The sequence below is a fragment of the Gopherus evgoodei genome, unplaced genomic scaffold (assembly GCF_007399415.2).
Source record: "Gopherus evgoodei ecotype Sinaloan lineage unplaced genomic scaffold, rGopEvg1_v1.p scaffold_60_arrow_ctg1, whole genome shotgun sequence".
NCBI lineage: Eukaryota > Metazoa > Chordata > Testudines > Testudinidae > Gopherus > Gopherus evgoodei.
The window spans coordinates 882,837-892,750 of NW_022060081.1; the positions used below are offsets into that span (position 1 = coordinate 882,837).

General features: G+C 52.7%; 1 non-coding gene across 1 annotated transcript; it reads right to left on the reverse strand.

Annotated features, from left to right (window-relative positions):
* Positions 1 to 9,842: 9,842 nt before the first annotated feature.
* TRNAG-UCC lies at positions 9,843 to 9,914 on the reverse strand. The gene has a single exon. It is a non-coding gene; the product is annotated as a tRNA-Gly (tRNA).

The window sequence follows — 9,914 nt, forward strand, 5'->3', positions numbered from 1 at the left end:
GGTCACACTCGCTGCACCGGTCGGTATCCCGTTCGCCGACCCGCTATCGGCACCGTTCTGACCTCTGGCACCGGGGCAGGTACCTTGACTCCTGTAGCCCTTCTCCGAGCCTCGAGATCTCGGTCGACCTCCCGACACCGTTCTGGTTGCGGGTCTGGATCTCGTTCCAGGTACCGATACGCCTCCCGATGCCGGTCCCCGGTGCCGAGTTGGGCAAGGTCCGAGTGAGTCAGAGACTCTGCCTGTGCCTTCTTTTAGTACCTCCATGGCCGTCCGGACACGCATCCGTGTCATCCCATTGCGCAGATTTTATGCTCAGGACCACGATCCTGATATGATGGCCAGCGGGCGCCAGCCCCGAAGCAGAAAGAGGCTTGGCGAATGAACAGGCTTGGCCGCCAGGTGTACTCTGCAGGGGCCCTGCAGCTCGGGGTAGCAAAGCAACAAGCCTTGCTTAGCTGCGATAATTATAGCACCTGAGTGAAGGAGTTTCTCCCTCAAAACTTCCACCTGGAGTTCGCTGCCGTCTTGGAGGACGGGGGGGAAAGAAGGTTCCCAGAGCGTCCCTCCAGGCCTCGTTGGACGCAGCAGACTCTGCGGCAGCACTCTGGCCTTGAGTGTCGCCGTGAGGTGCATTTCATGGCTTCAGGTTTTAAACCTCCGGCCGGAGCTGCGGTATGCCATTCAGGATTTACCCTTTGTTGGTAAAGGCATCTTCGCGGCAGAGACAGCCCCAGACTGCGAAGTCTGGTGGGCAATAGGGTCCTAATGCGTCTCAGCATGTATACGCCAGCGACAAAACGCAGGCCTTTCTGGCCCCAGCCGCCATACTCTGTGCCTAGCCAGAGGCAGAACTCTGGCAAACGGCAGGACCAAGGTGGTCGCAGACGAACGTCAGGACCCCTGAAGAGCCAAAGTCAAGGTCCCTCGCAATTACCACTGGGACCAAAGACGGACCTTCCAAGGTTCACCGGAGGGCGGTGTACCAGTCGCAGGACGGGATCCCGATCCCGCTTTTTCCTGGCATGGCCCCAGTTACTTTCAGATCGCTGGGTCCTGCGCACGATGGAGCATAGGTACCACCTTTAATTTGCTCCAGCCCTGTCCCACTTCAGCGGACGAAAGGGGTAAGGGGTTTTACCCCCGTTATGCCCTAGTCCCCCACTCGAACACAGGTCTCAGACCTTCTTGGTCCTGCACGGACTCAACCGGGTTAGGATAAGGTTGGAGTTCTGCATGGTATCCCTGAGAATCATTATTCCATCCTTGCCTCCGGGGGGCTACGGTGCCGCCCTGGATATGAAGCACGCGTACTTTCGCAATGCCATCTTCCCTCCGCACGGGAGATGCCTCCGCTCTATAGCCGACTGTCAATACTCCCGGTTTACGGCCATAGTCGCCGCCTACCGTCGCTGATGTCGGATATGCGTTTTTCCGTATCTGGACGATTCGCTTATCCACGGAGACGCTGAGACACAAACCACTCAGCGCGTGGGCATCGCCACGGTCTTATTCACAAGTCAAGGCCTGCTGTTTATTATAGAGCAATCCACTCTGGTCCCCACGCAGAGGTTGGGCTCCCTAGGGGCTATCCTGGTCTCCTACCTAGCCGGAGCCTGCTTATCGCAACTGAGATTTTAGGCGATGGCAACAATCATCTGAGGTCTGAAGGCTTTCCCAACGACCTCAGCTCGTTCTTGTCTCAGTCTCCTGGGTCCATGGTTGCCCGCAAGTTTGTAACAAAACACGCCAAGCTCCGCCTCCGTCCTCTCCAAGTCCGGCTCACTGCCCCTGACGGCGGACGCCTCATCTCTCTGCTCGAGTGCTCATAGTCACCTCTGAGCTTAAGGCCTTTGGTCTTCTAGGGAGCTGGCATTTCTCCTCAATGCCCCAAAAATTGAGAGTAGTCCGCCTGGCATGCCAGGGGTTCCAGCGGCAGCTGCGAGGCCGTTGTATCTCGGTGTTTACAGCCAACACAACGACCAGGTGCTTCATAAGTATTCAGGGGGGACATAGTCCTCCCCCCCCCCCTTTTTTGTCAGGAGGCCATCCATTTCCGGGTCTTTGGCATGGCCCACTCGATGGAGCTGGCGACGTCCTTTCTCCCAGGCGTTTGGAACGTCCTAACTCTTTGCCTCAGCAGGTCTTTCCTGCCTTACGAGTGATCACTCTGCCCCATGTGAGGCGTCCCGCTTTCCGGAAGTGGAGATGTTTCCTCACACAGACCTGTTCGCTCACCGCGAGAGCAGGAAATGCCAGGTGTTCTGCTCCTTCCAAGATCTCTCCTCGGAATCGATCTTGGACACATTCCTGATGCCGTGGAAAGGCCAACTGCATTATGCCTTCCCACTGTTCCCTCTGGTTCATTAGGTCCTGCTCAAACTCCGCAGGGGCAGAGCGTGCATCATGATGATCACTCCAGAATGGTCCAGGTAGCGCTGACATACCACGTTACTCGGCCTGTCAGCCCAGACCTCATCACTCAGGGCAACGACAGGCTTCGTCACTCGGACCTGCAGCCTCTTCGCCTCACGGTGGCTGCTGCGTACCTGAGTCGGGGTGACAGGCAGCCTTCCACCTGGTCAACGTACCGGGCCAGGTGGAAGCGTTTCTTTTACAGCTGCAATACGCTCGATCTTGCTCCTGCTGAGGTCTCGATCCCCTCGGTTTGGCCTGCCTCTGGCCTTCAGCGGCAGGACCTGGCGGTATCAGCGCTGAGGATACACTCAGCAGCCATCTCTACCTTCCAGCAGGCTAAGATGGACGTTCGGTGTTCTCACGCTCTATGGGTTCGAGGTCCCTCAAGGGCTTGGAGCGCTTGCACCCTCGGGTGCGCCGCCCAGCCCCGACCTGGGACCTCAACCTAGTCTTGGCCAGACGGGTCTCTGAGATCAGAGCTCTTACGGGGGTTCCGCCGTACACTAGGTTTCACAAAGACAAGGTGCAGTTATGACCGCACCTGGCTTTCCTCCCTAAGGTGGTTTTGGCCTTTCATGTTACCCACAGCTCAACGCAATGGGCACAACCGTTGCACTCCTTGGACATCTGTGGAGTGCTCGCATTATATTGTGCTGACAGAACCATTTCCTAAGGTGCCCCAGCTCTATCCCGGTAGCGGGCCAAAGGGAGGGCTTGCTTGTTCTCCTCTCAGAGGATCTCATCTGGGGTGATGGCGGACATCCCCACTTGTTATGATTTGGCTCATATTTCCACAAGCCACATCAACGTGCATTCTACCAGGGCTCAGGCTTCATCTGCCGCCTTGCTGGCTCGTGTTTCTACCCACGAGATCTGTCGCGAAGCTCCATTGGTCCTCGGTCCATACCTTTGCTTCGCAGTATGCCCTGGTTCAGCAGTCAAGAGAGGCTGTAGCCTCTGGCTCAGCAGTTTATTCTGCCACATTTCACTCCGACCCCACCGCCTTTGTAAGGCTTGGGATTCACCTAACTGGAATGGATATGAGCAATCACTCGAAGAAGAAAAGACGGTTACTCACCTTTGTAACTGTTGTTCTTCGAGATGTGTTGCTCATATCCATTCCACACCCGCCCTCCTTCCCCACTGTCGGAGTAGCCGGCAAGAAGGAACTGAGGAGCGGGTGGGCCGGCAGGAGTATATATGGAGCGCCATGGTGGCGCCACTCTAGGGGGCGACCTGCCGGCCCACTGAGTTGCTAGGGTAAAAGTTTTCCGACGAATGTGCACGCGCGGCGCGTACACCTAACTGGAATGGATATGAGCAACACATCTCGAAGAACAACAGTTACAAAGGTGAGTAACCGTCTTTTCAGAGGAAAGGATGGATTTGGGCTGTACGCAGCAGAGCAGCCTTGTGAATAGACCCCGAGACACTTAGGAAATGTCATGTGGTCTCTTAGTGAGCTCTGATGCATGTGATGCCTTAGGGATGCAGAAATTGGTAGTTGGAAATCAGACGAATTGTAGTTCAGACATGCTAATAGGAACTGGTTGTGTCTCTTTAAGGCTGGGGTTCTCAAACTGGGGGTTGGGACCCCTCAGGGGGTTGTGAGGTTATTACATGGCGGAGGTCACGAGTTGTCTGCCTCCACCCCAAGACCCGCTTTGCCTCCAGCATTTATAATGGTATTAAATATATTTTAAAATGTTTTTAATTTATTAAGAGGTGTAGTGGGGTGGTTACCCGCTCCTGCCCTTTGAGGCTTAAAACAGCCCAGGAGGGGGATGTGGCTGGGGCAAGAAGGGCTTAAACACTGCAGCTCTAAAAGCTGGGTTGATTGGGGAAGCAGCCGCAGCTGGGCTACACCCTAATCAGGCCACAGCTGGCCTGTATAAAAAGCCCAGGGAAGCCAGGGGCAAACAGTTTCCCCCTACCTCTACCTCGACCAGGATCTGGCTGCTTAGAAGCTAGAGATATGGTACCTAGAGTGGAGCAGAGCTGGGGAGCTCCAGCCTGAAAAGCCTCTGGCTGTGACCTAGCATAAGGCCAAGCGGTACTGGAGGTTCCAGGGGTAGGCAAAGGCAGCAGGTCCAAACCCCTTTGCCTATGATGAGTGGCTGATGCTGCAGTCTGCCCCAGTGAACAGGGGCTAGATGGAGACTGGGCAGTAGCCAAGACTGGGGCTAGTGGGTTGAGGGTTCCCCAGGGAGGGGAGACCCAGAATGGTGGGGTACTGACAGAGAGCAGCACCCCCGTTAAAAGGGCACCAGGGTCCAGGAAGGGGCACGAGGGCCAGAGGACAGGCAGATCACAGGCCTGCAGATGGTGCTCCTGGCTGGCAGTGAGCTAATTCCTGAGGACAATCAGCAGGAGGTGCCGCAGGGGTGAGTCTGCACATCTACATGGGGGGGTTGCACTCGGAGGCTTGCTGTGTGAAAGGGGTCGCCGGCCCAAAACTTTGAGAACCACTGCTTTAAGGCATGGCGTCCCTGCGAGTTACCTAGCTGACAAGGATTAAACAGCTCTGCCCATAGCTGTTAGCACAGAGGATGCAACTAGACAGCCAATAAATTCTGTTAAGCAGGAACGCTCAGATTTTGCCACTCCAGCACCGGATGGGGAGTACAGAGGGAGCGCAGTGGCAGAGCGCATGCTTTGCACATATGCTTTAGTCTAATAATTCCCCAGATTCCCTATGCTAAAATTGTCACTATTTCAGGGCAGGGCACGGCTCCGACATTTATATGAAGTTGGGCTCTTATCTCGCCAGAGACGTCTACGGTGTTTATACCACAATCACCTCCACGTTCAGTGGACGTTCATCGCCTGATACACGGGATTTCAAAATTCCTGGGACTCTCTGGGGAAGGGAGTTTTATTTAATATTTTCAAAGGGTTTTTTTCCCCCAAAAGTATTCCCATAGAGTCTTTGGTAAGTTCATATTGAAAATGGTTATTAATGTGGGGCCTCCACAGCAAGCATCAGCTGCTGAAAAGCAGACTCATGCTACTGCAATCTCTGAACAGCAGTAAGCTGGGCAGAGGTGGTGCGTGACAGTAATGCTGGCTGACGGGGAGCTGCAGCTGGGTGATGGAGTGCATGACTCTGCAATAGGAGGCCCCAGGCTGGCTTGGGCTAGTCAGGAACCCTTTTTTTTGTTTCATTTCCTGTCTCCAGCACTGGGAGCTCATCCTGGGATAATGGGAGCCCCCTGGATCCCCACACCACTGCTGCCACCCAGCTCAGGCATGCATGGGGACTGGGAGGCTGCCTCCCATGCAGGGTAGAGGCTGATTGTGTCTCTGTATCTTCAGTCCAGGGCACAACCTCTGCTGCACAAGATGTGGCCCTGTTGCAAAGGCATTCCCTGTGAACCCTCCAGCCCCACCCCAGGAGAGAGCGCTGGGTCCTCAGGGGTGGGGAGGAGAATCTGCTTTCCCTGAGGCCACAGGATGCGCTGGGAAAAGCAGGACTGGGGGTGTGACCTACAGGGAGGGCTGCATAGCTTAGTTGTAGGGTGTGTCCTTCCCCTGCATTAGGCCCTGGGTTTAATCCTTAGTGTCTCCAGATTCTTTTGTCCTGCACAGCTGTGATGATCTCGTGGGTTAAGGGGTTGGACTCAGTATGTACTGGGCTTTCCCTGCACAAGCTCAATAATTCCTGTTCACTGCCGGAGGGACACATCAGTCTCATGGAAGGTCAGTGGGGTTTGTGCTTCTAAATCCCCTTGGCTCTATGGCGATTCCTGCCGCCTGTGCCTCTTGGGATGACAGTTAATGACGGAGAAGGAGGGAACCCCTGAGTCCTGGAGGGAAAGGTCCCATCAGCACAGACTGAATACGTAGAGAGCAGAGCTGTGGGTGATTTACGCCCTGCAGGGACACGGCCCCCTTGAGTGGACAGGAGGCACATGCAATGGGTTTGGGATGCTGCTGCTGATGGAGAGGAAAAAATCCTGGAGTAAATGAAAGCTGAGACCCAGGGAGGGTCAGGTGAATGGCAGCTCCATGCAGAGCCCTGGTGCTCAGACACCCCAAGTCTAGGGGAATGGGAGCGGGTTCTGAGGGACACAGAGGAGCTGAAGTCCCTCAGCATTATGTGAACTAGGCACTGGGGAGTTAGGGTGACCATATGTCCCATTTTGGCTAGGACAGTCCCTTTTTAAAGCCCTGGCCCAGCCGTCCTGATGATCAGCTGGCAGGAGCAAATGGGCCCAATGCCAACTTTTGCCAGAAAAGTGGGGCACACACTGCTAGTGGGGAGAAGCAAGCAACAATTCCAGCCCAGGGGGCTTGCAACAGGGCTTGGTGAGGATTGATGCCAGCCCCGCATGGAGGGGGGAGCAGGGCTTGGGTAAGGATCAAAGCCAGTCCCGTGCAGGGGGAGCAGGCTGGGCTCAGACAAGAGCCCTGCAGTGGGGGGAAACAGGGCTTGGGCCAGCAGCTCAGGCCAGCCCCACGTGGTGTTCCCTTTTTGCTTTGGGAACTATGGTCACCCTATGCAGAGTGACGGGGTTTCACACCCTGCCCAGCTGGGGCGGAGAGAATCAGCATCTACCGAGGGCTAGGATGGAGCCGAGCAGGAAGCACGTTGGAACCGAGGAATCTGGGGAACATTTCAATCCTTATCTTTTATTGTTTGCTTTAGGATTTTGTAGATTCAATGACTGCAACCTCTGCTCCCAGGTCTCTCCCAAGCACATAACATTTCTTTACAAAATGCCAAAGATTTTAGCAGAAACGAGTGAAACAAAACGGCCCCTTGCTGGTGCCGGAATGAAAAGCCCCATGATTCCTCTGTGTGTGTGGACTCCGAAAAGGGATTCAGGTCCACTCACTTCATTGCTGTGCTGGTAACATAGCAGGACAAAGCTATTTCCATGACTGTGGCTCTGGGTGTGACGAGGCTTTAATCTCATTAAAATGGAACACTGGGTTATTAGCAGCAGCTTCCCAAAGGCAATTCCAATTGGTTCCTCCCAGAGACAGGAGGTCGGGCAACAGGGAATCTCTCTGGGTCCCACGGTCAGTTCTCCAGGCTTTCTTTCTCCCTCCCGGACACTGTCACATGCCCCCACTAGTAATGAGCCAATAGATATAAACTGATCATCAGTAAGTTTAGGCTTGAAAATAGATGAAGGTTTCTAATCATCAGAGGAGTGAAATTCTGGAACAGCCTCCAGTGGGGGCAAAAAACCCAACTGGCTTCAAGACTGAGCTTGATAAGTTTCTAGAGGGGATGGTATGATGGGACTGCCTAAAATGGCATGTGGCCCATCAGCCACTGCCCATAGCAAATACCCTCAGCAGCTGGAGACGAGACACTCGGTGGCTTTGAGTTACTGGTCACTCTAAAACTGGGGTCAGCAACCTTTCAGAAATGGGGTGCTGAGTCTTCATTTATTCACTCTAAGGTTTTGCGTGCCACTCTGCTGCCCCAAGTGGCGAGAAGAAAAGTTTAAAAAAAAAAAAAAAGGCCGATCGGTGGCACTTGGGCAGGAGTTCAATATTGCGCAACTTCATTCTTCCGTGGCAATTCGGCAGCTGGTCCTTTGCTCCCTCTCTCCCTCTTCGGCGGCAGCTCTAGAGGGACGGAGGGACCCACTGCCGAATTCCTGCCAAAGACCTGGGGTGCCGCCTCGATACCGGACGGAGTGCCACCTCTTTGTAGTGGCCACCCCAAGCACCTGCTTCCTTCGCTGGTGCCTGGAGCCGGCCCTGGTGCCAATACATATTAACGTTTTTTAGAAGGTCTCTTTCTATAACTCTAACATATAACTAAACTATTGTTGTATGTAAAATAAATAAGGTTTTTAAAATATTTAAGAAGCTTCATTTAAAATTAAATTAAAATGCAGAGCCCTCCGGACCGGAGGCCAGGATCCAGGCAGTGTGAGTGCCACTGAAAATCAGCTCATGTGCTGCCTTCGGCACCCATGCCATAGTTTGCCTACCTCTACTATAAAACGTAGGCTGATAGACTTTAAGGTCAGAAAGGACCATCCTGATCATCTAGTCTGAGCTCCTGCACATCGCGGGTCACAGAACCTCACCCACCTTCTCCTGTAATAGACCCAAAACCTCTGGCTGAGTAACTGAAGTCCTCAAATCATAGTTTAAAGACTCCATATTTTAAACCTGCAAGTGACCTGCTTCCTGAGGGGGAAGGAGAAAAAAAGCCAGAGTCTATGACAATCTGACCTGGGGGAAAATTCCTTCCCAACCCCAAATATGGTGATCAGTTAGACCCTGAGCATGTGAGCAAGACCCACCAGCCAGACATCTGGGAAACAATTCTCTGTAGTGACTCACATCCCTCCCCATCTAGTGTCCCATCAGCAGCCATTGGGGATATTTGCTGCTAGCAATCACAGATCGGCCACATGCCGTTGCAGGCTGTCCCATCCTTCCATCCCCTCCATAAACTTATCAAACTCAGTCTTGAAAGCCAGTTAGGTTTTTTGCTCCCACTGCTTCCTCTGATGATTAGTGGATACATATCAGATATTAGGAATGGCAATATACAAAAACCAGTAGGAGAACACTTCAGTCTCCCTGGCCACACTATAGCAGACCTTAAGGTGGCCATCCTGCAGCAAAAAATCTTCAGGACCAGACTTCAAAGAGAAACTGCTAAACTTCAGTTCATCTGCAAATTTGATACCATCAGCTCAGGATTAAACAAAGACTATGAATGGCTTGCCAACTACAAAAGCAGTTTCTCCTCCCTTGGTGTTCACACCTCAGCTGCTAGAAGAGGGCCTCATCCTCCCTGATTTAACTAACCTCATTATCTCTAGCCTGATTCTGGCCTGCATATTTATACCTGCCTCTGGAAATTTCTACTACATGCATCCGACGAAATGGGTATTCACCCACGAAAGCTCATGCTCCAATATGTCTGTTAGTCTATAAGGTGCCACAGGACTCCTTGCTGCTTTTACAGATCCAGACTAACATGGCTACCCTTCTGATACTTGATATTCGATGATTAGAAACTTTCATCTAATTTCAAGGCTAAACTTGCTGCTAGCCATCTGTTCTTGTGTCCACATTGGCACTTAAGTTTTCTTTATGTCATTATTATTGGAACACAAAAGAATCTGTAGCAGCAAAAACTATGTTTCCCCCTTTCTCCCCATCATGCCTGAGCGTGATACAAACACCTCACACCGCTGGAATTATAACATTGAAGACAAGAAGCTACATACAGATGCATGTTCCCACAAGTCTGACTTTCTCCAATGACCCAAGGATGCTTCCTACAGCTGGCTGCATAGTCCTGCCCGCTGCGTATTTAGTGACCTGCTGGGATTTTGGACATTAATTCTCTCATTCCATTGAGAATGTGATCATCACACAATGTGACTGAAATTAAACCAATTCCAGAGAAGGCAAAAAAAAGAAAAAAAAAGTTTTATTACTGCATTGGCCGGGAATCGAACCCGGGTCAACTGCTTGGAAGGCAGCTATGCTCACCACTATACCACCAATGC